Raw genomic sequence first — 12,008 nt, 5'->3', positions numbered from 1 at the left:
TTAATTAAGGAATATTTCTTTATTCATGACACAATATATTCAAAGATCTGGAAGCTGAACTACTTGTTCTCACATTTCACTGAAATATAATGGCTGTTTTGTGTTTAATATACATTTCCATCATTAAACAAATTTGCATCTAATAAACATTGTTCCAGAAAGTGAAACTATGTTAGTGAGCGATGTGGACAAAAACTCTGCTCTCCTGAACTTTACAGTCTGATTGAAGAGATAGCCAAAAAACAAATATGGACAGAGATGACATAATTTAAATAATAACATGTGCAATGAGAAAAATAAAGCAGAGTAAGGGGTGAGATAATCGAGGAATGATTTTCTGAAAAGATTTCATCAGAGTAGGGACCTGAGCCATTGGCAGAACTAGCCATATTAATTCACTATATTGATACACTATCTGCACAAAGCTCACTTATATTCATCATGCCATTTAACCCACAAAACAATTTTATGAGGTAAATATTATTTTTATACAATTGAGGAAATGATGCTCAAAAAATTAAATGTCATGCACAAAACGTGTATAATGGCAGTCAGAATGTGAATGCAAGTTTAACTGATGGTAAAGTCTGTAGTCTATACATTGTTATATTTTCGATGGTCCCATTTTCTCTGTTTCTTTCTTTGATAAATATATTGGTTTCCAAGTTTCTCTCATTCTATGAGAATAAATATACGCCAGGAAATTGATCCCCATTTTCCATACCTAGTTCTGGTCAAGAGGTAAATCAATTCCATAAGCAAAAGTTGACATCTAGAATGAGGTATGTTTTGTTGATGTGAAATGTGGCCACATTAGTGCTAGTTCAGTGAAGGAACCCCTGGCCCATGCTCGGTCACTGAGAGATCCTGCCCTGGAAATTTAGGATTCAGACCAAGGGAGAGAAAGAGAAAAATTAAACTTTACTTGGTTAAAATTGGGTGGCTCTATTTTTGTTTTTGTTTTTGTTATTATTTGTTTTATTTTTTTAAAGATTTTATTTATTTATTTGTCAGAGAGAAAGAGAAAGAGAGAGAGCACAAGCAGGGGGAGTGCCAGGCAGAGGGAGAAGCAGGCTCCCCACTGAGCAAGGAGCCCAATGCAGGACTCGATCCCAGGACTCCGGGACATGACCTAAGCCGAAGGCAGACATTTAACCACCTGAGCCACCCAGGCGTCCCTTATTGTTTGTTTTTATCATGTGCATTGACTAATAGGGAATACTGCTGTGCTAGAAAAGATGAATGCAGCCAACTCAGAAGAATTAGAAATGAAAAACCAAAGAAAACTCACATGTTCTGTGTTTTGGATAGCTCTCTTTGTTTGGTTTACAGTCTTTCCTAAGGCCCAGCTGCATTTCTGTCCTGATATCAAACATCTCTTTGTACTTTAAAAAATACCCTGTTTTCCTTAAGCTAGCTCAAGTGAATTTCTGTTACGTGAAATCTAAAATGCCCTAACTAAACATACTTATTTTTTTTTTTTGTCTTAGTTGGGCGATTAACCCATTTTTATTGTAGAAGGAAGCAAACAAATAGGTAAAATGATTATTTCACTTAGTCCTACCATTCATAGTTAACTAATTCCCACCAAGCATGTATCTTTCCAGATTTCTGTGGACATACACATGTATAAATACTGTACAAAGATATGAACATACTGTGAATATTTTGGTGTCAGTTTAAACCTGTATCTTATTTGATGTGGATATAGGTCTGTATCATTAAGATTGCATTACCTTCTGCTGTAGAGATAAACCCAAATTTATTTACTTGTTTGTCACTGGACATTTTTGTCTCACTAGTATTTACATATTGTAAACTCATCTGAAACAACATCCTTTTTACCTTTGTCTCTGGTATAATTATTTCCTTAGGAAAAAGTCCTAGAAATGGAATTGCAAGGTCTAAGAGATTATGAGCATTTGTAAGGCTTTACGACGTTGTCTTTAGGGTGTATTGTTAGATCTTGCTTCCAAACAAATTCATCTGTGTCGCCAATTTCTAGTCTATAGCTTTCAGCTCAGGTGAAGACAGCCAGGATACCACAATCGACACTCTTGCCCAGACTGTCGGCCTTTAGGGAGTTGAGCATCTGAGGCATGACCTGAAATTCAAATAGTCTCTTGGCACCATAGGCAATGTGGAATAACCTTTCCTTGAAGGATATTTTCACCAGAGATCCAGATGGGTGCAGTCCTTTTGCCATATCTGAGAAACTGTTCTGGCTCAAGGGCTATTTTAGTTTTAAACTTCTAGAAAATTTTATCATCCTTGGATTCATGTTTTGCCATGGAATCCAATTCTCCCTCAAGTGCTTCACGCATGCTCCCCATAATTTCTGATTCATTTTCTTTTTTGACAACTTCAGGTGTAATCTCATCTTCTGTTTCTACTACAGTTTTCAATTCTGGATAAAGGAAATTGTGGACTGGAATTGTTTTGTCCAAATAATATGGTTGTGTACAAACCTGCTTATGCTCAAATCTCCAGTCTAGAGTCTGATGCTCCTTACTGCAGTAATGTGCCTTGTGACATCTGGAGCATGTTTAGAGGCCTAAACAGCCACAAACCCTGCAGAGATGAGCGCCAGACCTGATCTAGAGGCCCAGAGACTCCCCTGTCTCTGGAAGAGGATGCTCAGAAGATGGCTCATAGGAATAAAAGTCGCTCTCCCTGAGTAGCTGATTTCTAAAATGCACAGGGCAGGGCCCAGCAGCAGAAGAGTTAAAAGACGGCCGGGGATTGGCGGGGGGCGGGTGGGCTGTGTGTGTGGACAGGGTAGAGCTGCAGCACCAAGGCCAGCTCAGGGGCTAAATGTCCTTAATTATAAAATAGTGGAATTAAAAAGGAGTAGTGGCTAGAAGCTTCTGCATTTTACTTAAAAATCTGTAATAATGAGAAGAAAGAAGTTGAAATTTATTGTGCAAGTCATATATAAAAGCTGTCACAGGGGCGCTTGGGGGACTTAGTTAAGCATCTGCCTTCAGCTCAAGTCATGATCCCAGGGTCCTGGGTTGAAGCCTCGCTTTGGGTTCCCTGCTCATTGGGGAGCCTGCTTCTCCCTCTCCTCTGCCTGCGGGTCCCCCTGCTTGTGAGCCTTCTCTCTTTGTCGAATAAATAAATAAAATCTTAAAAAAAAAAAAAAAAGCTGTCACAGAAAACCACCAACAGAATCAAGTATTTTCTGAAGTACCCCGAGAGTCCTTTGCCCAGATATAAAGGGGAGGTTCCCTACCGGTTATTTTTATCCAGCATATGCAATTTAAATAATATCAAGGCGAGGTTGTTTATTTGGCGAGAATTTTTGATAATGAGGGCGCCTGGGTGGCTCAGTCGTTAAGCGTCTGCCTTCAGCTCAGGTCATGATCCCAGGGTCCTGGGATCGAGCCCCACATCGGGCTCCCTGCTCTGCGGGAAGCCTGCTTCTCCCTCTCCCACTCCCCCTGCTTGTGTTCCCTCTCTTGCTGTCTCTCTCTGTCAAATAAATACATAAAAATGTTAAAAAAAAAAAGAATTTTTGATAATGAAAGTTTAGCATTTTGAATGCAGAGTGGGATGCTGTGAGTGACAAGGCAAGTGGAATACATTTTTATTTAATACAGTGTTTAGCTGGGGAATTCAGGTTACTGATTGGAATTTAAGTGACTAAAAGCTATTTTCTGGATTAATAATTTTAACAAATACTTATCTGATTTCAAGAGCCATTTTATGTTTGGGTTAGCTGGCCTGTGCCACAGGAGAGCCATTAGATTAGAGCTTTAAATTGCAGTAGTTCAGTGAAGAATATGAACGGAGACATGTGTGAAGAAAAAAAATGTTAAGAGTTAATAAGAGCCGGCAGTGGCAAAATGACCTTCGTGATCAAATATATGATGACCAGATGCCAAAGGAAATTGTAATAACCTGGCTACAGTACTTTCGAGAACATTAGAAAACAAATCAACAAGCAAGCAAACTAACAATGTCTTTCTTGAAGTGTATAAGGAAATACTAACAGTTAAAAACTGCAGTAGACTTAGGCAGTTTTCTCTGAATTTCATGTTTTCAACAAACCAAATTATTGCTCAAGCTCTGACACATAATGCATTGTGATCCAAGGATTATGGATTTCATTCCATGATTTAATGCAATTTTTTCTTTCTCATTTTTCATCTGTAAGAGATATGCTGTACTTTTGTAATATTATGACTTCATCAAAAGAGAATTAAGTCATTTTTTCTGTTTTAATGTTTATTAAATAGCTGTAATTAAATATTATAATGCTGGATTTTTTTTTTTTCCCAACAAAAGTAAGAGATAAATCAGTGGCAACATTATGGAATATGTTTGTTTTATGATATGTTAAGAAATGAATTTATGTTCTTAATTTTAAAACATTTTAGCCTTACATTAGTATGTTCATTATGTTCTGATTATATTTTATCATTTATTAGTGTGCTCTGCATGCCTTCTATGTGGTAATCTATTATCATGTTGATTGTTCTTATATTTAAACAACTTTTATAAAATGGATCCCGGTGCTTTTTATATTAAAAATATTCATATTCCTAATTACTCAATGCTAAGTTAATTGAGACATTTTAGTGTTCCCTGGATTAGAATTAAATTAAATTTAGCTACTATAAGGTGGCTAAAAGATACCTAACACCTCATTGCTCTGCTTGCTGTGCTCCCCTCTCCTGCCAAACCAAATATCAAGCAATGGTGCCCTGCAGGAAGCACGATATCGAGTTACGTGAAACACTAAGTAATCCTATAAAGTATAAATACATGATTTAAAAGGGATCTCATTCTTCCTAAAAACATAAGTAATTAAAAACATTCAAATGACATTTATTTGTTGCCATATGTATAGTCTAGCTGATTATGAACTTGGAATTATTTTTTCTTAAAGAATGCAACAACCTGTCTCACTCCTGAATTGTTATTTTTGATGTCACTGATTCCCAGTAAGTTACTCTAATTCCAGAAGTTCTTTTTTTAAAATATAAATGGAAGATGATACATAATTGGATAAGGAATGTAGCCCACTGAAGGCTTTGGTATACTTTACTTCAGTTTATTACATAAGCTGCAAACCAAAGCAGAGACATAACTCTGGGAGAATGGAACCTAAGACAGGTGACTTTTGATAAGAAGTAGAGAAATGAGAATTTGGATGATAGCACCAGGGACCTGTGGATGTTTGCACACCTAGAGCTATGTGGTTCTGGAGCAGGGTGGAAGGCTTGTACCTGGGTCTGTCTAAGAGTCCCCTTAGCCATGGGACAAATTACCCTGGGATGTCTTACCAAAGAGTGTGTTGTTCTTTGTTATAGTGTCTTATTAAGATACATTTGAGAACAATAAGGATGTTAGGTACCATTGGTCACAGAGTTACAAATGAAGGTGGTTAATAAGATGATACAATATTTTGGATATCTTTAAATCAACTGAAGCATGATCAAGTTTTCCAAGTTGATATTTATATTGAAGACCTACTTTTTCTTTTTTTCAATTTTTTTTCTCTCTTCTTATAATGTTCCAGAAACATTAAGTAATGTATTAGGATTACAGAATTCCTTTCAGGACACTGATTCCAAACTTTTGGCTACCAAGTGATTATTTTCAAATACTTCTTTGGTCTTCCTTTCTTTTTTCTTTTGATTCTTTCTTTTAAATTCATGATTCAGGCTTAATTTAAGCCCGAGTTAATCAAAATCTCTGGGATGGGACTGAATCATGAACCCTAAAATAAATAAATAAATAAATATATATATATATATATACCAAAAATAACAAACTAAGGTTATAGAGTGTCACATAACAATGCTGGAGAGAGACAAGTAAATATGCAAGTATAATATAGAAATTGTACTTGTGACAAAAATCAAATTAAGATTACACACAAACTACTTGGGGAGTTTGATTATACAGTCTGGATTTAGTAGACTGTTAATGTGGAAGACAGATTGCTAATCTTGAAGGAAATAAAACATCAGCTGATATTAAAATATAGGGAATTGGAGAAACCTTAATAATACATGGGAATACGCTTTACAAACCTAGGGAATAGTTTCTGCAAAAGTATGAATACCTGAAATAGATAGAGTTGCAAGACAGTAGTAGGACTGGAAAGAAAACTGTTTCTTTAACATTGACAAGAAGTGCATGGGCAAGATGGGTACACAAGGGTCACACTGACAGGCATTGAAGAATAGAAATTTTAATACTTTTTCCTGAGATTTGGAGAAACCAAAAGTGCATTTTAAACAAAATTGCATAATGACTGAATCTGCATTTTAGATCAGTCTACTAGACAGATGGACTTTAGATTAGAATGGTACATTTTCCGAGGCGAGAAGATAAATTGCCCGTAAACACTACTGGCAGAGTGATGCCAAGTAATATAATTTTTGCTTAAACATTGTGTATAAAAAACACTCTTAAAGCAAGTGCACATTTGGGCGCCTGGGTGGCTCAGTTGGTTAAGCGACTGCCTTCGGCTCAGGTCATGATCCTGGAGTCCCGGGATCGAGTCCCGCATCGGGCTCCCTGCTCGGTGAGGAGCCTGCTTCTCCCTCTAACCCTCCTCCCTCTCATGTACTCTCTCTCTCATTCTCGCTCTCTCAAATAAATAAATAAATCTTAAAAAAAAAAAAGCAAGTGCACATTTACCTTTTGTTAACACTAATACCATTTTCTAAAGTTGCTATTTAAATTAACAGCAACCCGCCCCCCCACCCGCTGGTATATATGCAAATGCAGCCTAAATTCTACTAATTGCTAACTTCTACTAATAATTATTTTTGCTCATAATACTCATAAATGGCTGCATTATGCTATATATTAATTATCTTGCTGCTGAGAGGGAATTTTATACCAGTGTTTCTGTATCAAAACAAACAAACAAACAAAAAGCCTCTTTTCAATATCCATAGTACCATTTGAGATTTACTACGAATATACAGTCGTGATCTACTTTAAAAAATGAAAATAATAAGTTTCCCTTTTCATTCTAAGGGGAGTCTTCTGTATCCTGAGTCCTTCTCTCTTGTTCCAGGTTTCAGAACCATAATGTTGGCTTACAGTAATTTCTGGGGTAAAAGTGATATCCTTTAAACATAAAACCAGCTTCTCCAAACAATTGATATTGAACTAGAAGTGACATAATGGAAAGAAAAAACATCTGACAGAGAACTTGATGATGCTAGACAATTCATATTTAGTGAAATTAAAAAAAAAAAAAAAGTTTGTTTAATGTTGAAGAGTGAGTTGGGGAATTCTTGTAACAGGAAAGTAATGTGACCATAGAGCTCATTTTTGGGCTCTCAGGCACCATTGAGTGAGGAGCCTGGATGAAAAAATGTATTATAGAGGGTGTCATATTAAGCCAGGCTTTGAAGCAAAAGTCAGGGGGTGTTAAATTTCAATTTAAAGAAGTTTGGGAGCAGCATCCAAATAGATAGAGCAATAGATCTAAAGGCATACAAGAGGGGTGCCTGGGTGGCTCAGTCAGTTAAGCGTCTGACTCTTCATTTCGGCTCAAGTCATGATCTCAGGGTCATGATCTCAGGGTCATGAGATTGAGCCCTGTGTCAGGCTCTATGCTCAGCGTGGAGTCTGCTTGATATTCTCTCTCTCCCTCTTCCTCTCTTCTGTCCCTCGCCCCCTGCTTTCGCACTCTTTCTCTCAAAATAAAATCTTAAAAAAAAAAAAAAAAAGATTAAAAAAAAGCATGGAGTGGGGAGAGAGTGTGGTGTTTGAGAAACTGGGAACATGTGAAGCATCATGTCCAAGATGGCTAGGAAAGAAGCGTAATTTTAAAATAATGAATGTGAAATTACTTATAAACCTCCTAACTCTCTTCTTTCTCTCCTGCCATTTCACATCCCAGTTTTCTTTTTTATTATTTTTCTATGTTCCCATAGATAGAGATATATAGAAATGTAAATGTAGATAATATACCATCCATATCTATGTATAATATGTATACTACACATAATCTATATATAGATTTGCCAGTACATGACTATATTATAAATATACGGTATATTTATTATCTTTATTTTTCCAGTAGGATATAAGCTCCGTAAGGACAAGGACTTCTTTTTAGTCTGTTTTACTACTCTATACCCATGAAATAGAAGGACATCTGGTAGATAGAGGGAGCCTAATAATTTTTTTTTAAAGATTTTATTTATTTATTTGAGAGAGAGAATGAGATAGAGAGAGAGCATGAGAGGGGGAGGGTCAGAAGGAGAAGCAGACTCCCTGCTAAGCAGGGACCCCAATGCGGGACTCGATCCTGGGACTCCAGGATCATGACCTGAGCCGAAGGCAGTCACTTAACCAACTGAGCCACCCAGGTGCCCCGAGCCCAATAAATTTTTGATGAATGACTTAATGAGTAAAAAATGAAATGAATGTATGAATGCAGTCAGGTGGAGTTTTTGCTTTACCCTTAGAAAAAAGAGAGCCAGCTAATGTATTTTTTCCTAGTTAATCTCTGTGGCAGTTTCTAAATTACCCCCCCTCCATCAGTTGCATAGAAAATAACATAACTACTGAACCCAGATTACTTTCTTTGAAACTCGTAGCATTCCTTCCTGTGTTAATGGCCTGTCTAGTCTTAGCTTTTAAGCATCTCCTATCATTTTCTTTTTCCTGCTGACCTATTTGGTCCTGTGTACTTTCCTTTGTCTGGCTCATATGACAATATGACATATGTTAGTGTTAAGGTTACATATTAAGGTTACAATAGTCCTAAGCAATCAACTGTATGAACAAAATCTATGGTCACTAGAATTCAAGATATGAGTTGACCTGTCTACTTTTTTTACATTGTACATCTGGTGCCCAGGACAAGACCCAGGCAAGAGGATGTGCTCAATATATGCATGATGAATAAAAGAGTGAACAATGAGCCCCAATATAATATTACTGTGAGCTAAAGAAGAGATTTAATGAAACCTTACAGAAAGTCACAGATAGGCTTATCACATTTGGGTCTCCTTGGAAGGATCAACCCAAATAATTATTTTAATTTCTTAATTATAGATATATAATTCAGTGTTTGAGATTGTATAATTTTTAAAGACATAAAATTTCATGTGGGAACTTTAATTTATTCAAAAAATTTTATTTTTATAATGTACTATTATAAATATCAAGTAACCAGAAATATAAGGTGATAGAGTGCCTATTTAATAAGATGATTTCAAGAGGATTTTTTTTTTCAGCCAAACTGGAATAGGGTTTTAGAAGGAAATACTTTATTTAGAGCCCTCATAACATAGCTTTATCTTTATAATACTAGCGCTTTTTTTTTTTTCAGTTTTTAGCAGAAATATATAGCTTTAACTTTATTAAATTTAGGACTACTTTGGAGTTATCTAGAAGTTTTGACGTTGACCTCCTTTAAAAATGTGAGATACAACTCTTTTAAATGGTGTTGCTGCCATCAAGCATTTATCTCAAGCTACAAAGACCCGTTCATTGACCATTTAGGCTAATTATTAGTGTTGAAGGATTATATTCAAATTCCCCATTAGTGCTTCTCTATTACTTTAAAAAATACTTGTTTAAAACAGCAACAAAACTGTGATACTATAGCTCAGGAATAAACACAAAATCTGGATAAAATATCTTTGCATCTATTGTTCCTATTTCCATAAGGTGACCTCTATATGTAACAAAATTTGATTTGGAGTGATATCATTTCTCGTTAATGTACTTTTTCCCAAAAGTACTTTGGATTTCAAAATAAATTATGTGAGAGATTTTACTATAATATGACCAGCTTTGCAAGTATTTAATATAAGCTGATTTCCTGCTTTCTGAAGGAAAATTTGGAGGACAGAACACCCCATGCCTCATACTTGGACATTTGCTTTTACTTGTCTTGATTATCACAGGCCACTATGATGCCTGATCATGGTAAGCATTCAGTAAATGTTTTCTTTACTCAGTAACCATTTCAAGGATATATGCAGCTCACAAATATGTATGCATTTCTATTTGTATTTATATACATACACTTAAAATGTCATTGGGAAAAATTGACTTGGTAAGTGTGTCCTGCATACATCATCTCCATTTCCAAATTTCTATGATTATTTTGAGGCATAAAATATACCTGGTCATAACCTGAAGGAAACTCAGACAGTGCCTGCCTCCTCATTCTGGGACATTTTTCCCCTAGATGACGGGCAGATCTGTCACAGGACGAGATGATTTATCTCCTCTGATTTCATCCTGTAAAGACGCCCTATACAAGGTGAAGTGATAATTTTCCTCAGAGTTAACATGTCCAATGTCTCATTTTTCATTCCAGTCCTTGTGAAATGACATCGAACACCAAATTGGGAACTAATTTTGGTTGTGAGGTTTGGCTGCCTGCCCACTTCTCTGGGAAAACAAGCAAATTATCTGTACTTTTTAGTCATAGAAGTTATACGATACTCGGAACTAACTGCTCAGTACAAGGATTTTTTTTTTTTTTTTTACTTTTAACCCACACTGGAAAAGCAAAAGAAAAAAGCACATGACAGGGAATTTTGCAAATAATTTATTTTGCCAGAAAATTAATCAAAAAGAAATATGCGAAGTGTACTTGTGGGAAAAAATAGGACAATTTAGAGGGACTTAAGGTGCAGAAGTAAGTTTGGCAGTATATTTGACTACAACATTAAAATATGCAATTAATTCAGTATGTTTTTTGGGAAAAAAATTCACAATTATTTGAGAGTAAAAATTCAACCAGCCAACATGGTATTTTCATTCAGCAAGAAAACTTGTTTGTAAATATTTGTCTTAAGATGGAACACAATTTTAGAACTTACTTTCTGAATGCATTTATTTTAGTACATAAATAGGGTAGTCATTTGCAAAGTGTGTTTGTTTAGGCAAAAGACTTATGTGACAAACTAAATTTTAGCCTGCAGAATTATATATGTTTTCCTGAATGAATAAAATTGTTCACGGGTTATAATTTACTGGGTAAGTGTATTAGCAGTGAGGCACTTAGAAGCAGGGAAGTTATATGACTTGAAATCATATAAAGATAAAATAAGAATAGAGAAAGTTTGTGCTTTTTTAAGTTTATGATTATTTTATAGGATAGATAAGCTAAAAGGATATGAGTATTAGTTGAATTGAATATAAATTAATTAAGTAATTGGTATCTTAGAATTGGGGAAATCATTTCCGTGAGCCCTGACATTATGAAGGTCATAATCTAAATAATCTAAATAATGTTAAAAGTGAATATAGAAAATAATAGAGAAATAACTAGTGTTTACTGAAAGCTTGCTTTTTCCAGGTACTAAGTGAAATGCTTCATGTAGGTTATTTTACTTATTCTTTACAATACCTCCATGAAGTAAGGATCGTTAATTGCATCATTTTATGGTTGAGGAAAATAAGACATAACAAGGAAAATTAATATTCTCACCATCTCCCACTTAGTAGAATCCAAACCTGCATTTTTTAACATTAAACTAATGCAAAGCAAAGTAAGGTGCATTGTTTTTTAACCAAAAGCATCATTTTTTAACCTTAAACTCATAAAAAGCAAAGTAAAGTAAGTGTCTACATGCTTCTAGTAGCACAAAAGAGACTGGTGAGACAGCTGCAATACAGAACAGATAAAACGTTAACAGCAAAGGCAAGTAAAGTCAAAAGGTCCTTTTCATTGTAATTAACAAGTTTTCTAGACTGTCTGGAGCCAATGGAATTTGAAAAAAACCAAGCCTGGAGAAAGTATTAGCAGTCAGATCCTTGACTTAAAATTCCATGCTCAAACTATGCTATAAAAATAGAAAGAGTGCTAGGCAAGTATTCCTGTTTGTGTCAGCGCTGGCATTTCAATTAGTGGAAAAACAAGCAATTATTTGTTCAGATTGCTGGGAAATTGGTTAGTGATGTCGAAAATAATTCATATGCCTACCTTACATTATTTAATTAAGTTAAATGTGAATATAAGAGTTAGATGTGATTGGTCTAGAATTCTTCAAGTCTACTAATAT

General features: G+C 35.4%; 1 pseudogene; it reads right to left on the bottom strand.

The window, feature by feature from the left end:
- Positions 1 to 1,912: 1,912 nt before the first annotated feature.
- Positions 1,913 to 12,008, bottom strand: part of LOC118013796 — a 142,375-nt pseudogene continuing 132,279 nt past the window's right edge.

This window comes from Mirounga leonina, unplaced genomic scaffold, assembly GCF_011800145.1.
Source record: "Mirounga leonina isolate KUSES-001 unplaced genomic scaffold, KU_Mleo_1.0 Mir_154, whole genome shotgun sequence".
Lineage (NCBI taxonomy): Eukaryota > Metazoa > Chordata > Mammalia > Carnivora > Phocidae > Mirounga > Mirounga leonina.
Note: the sequence above shows the minus strand (reverse complement) of the source record. Positions and strands in the feature narration are given on the sequence as shown.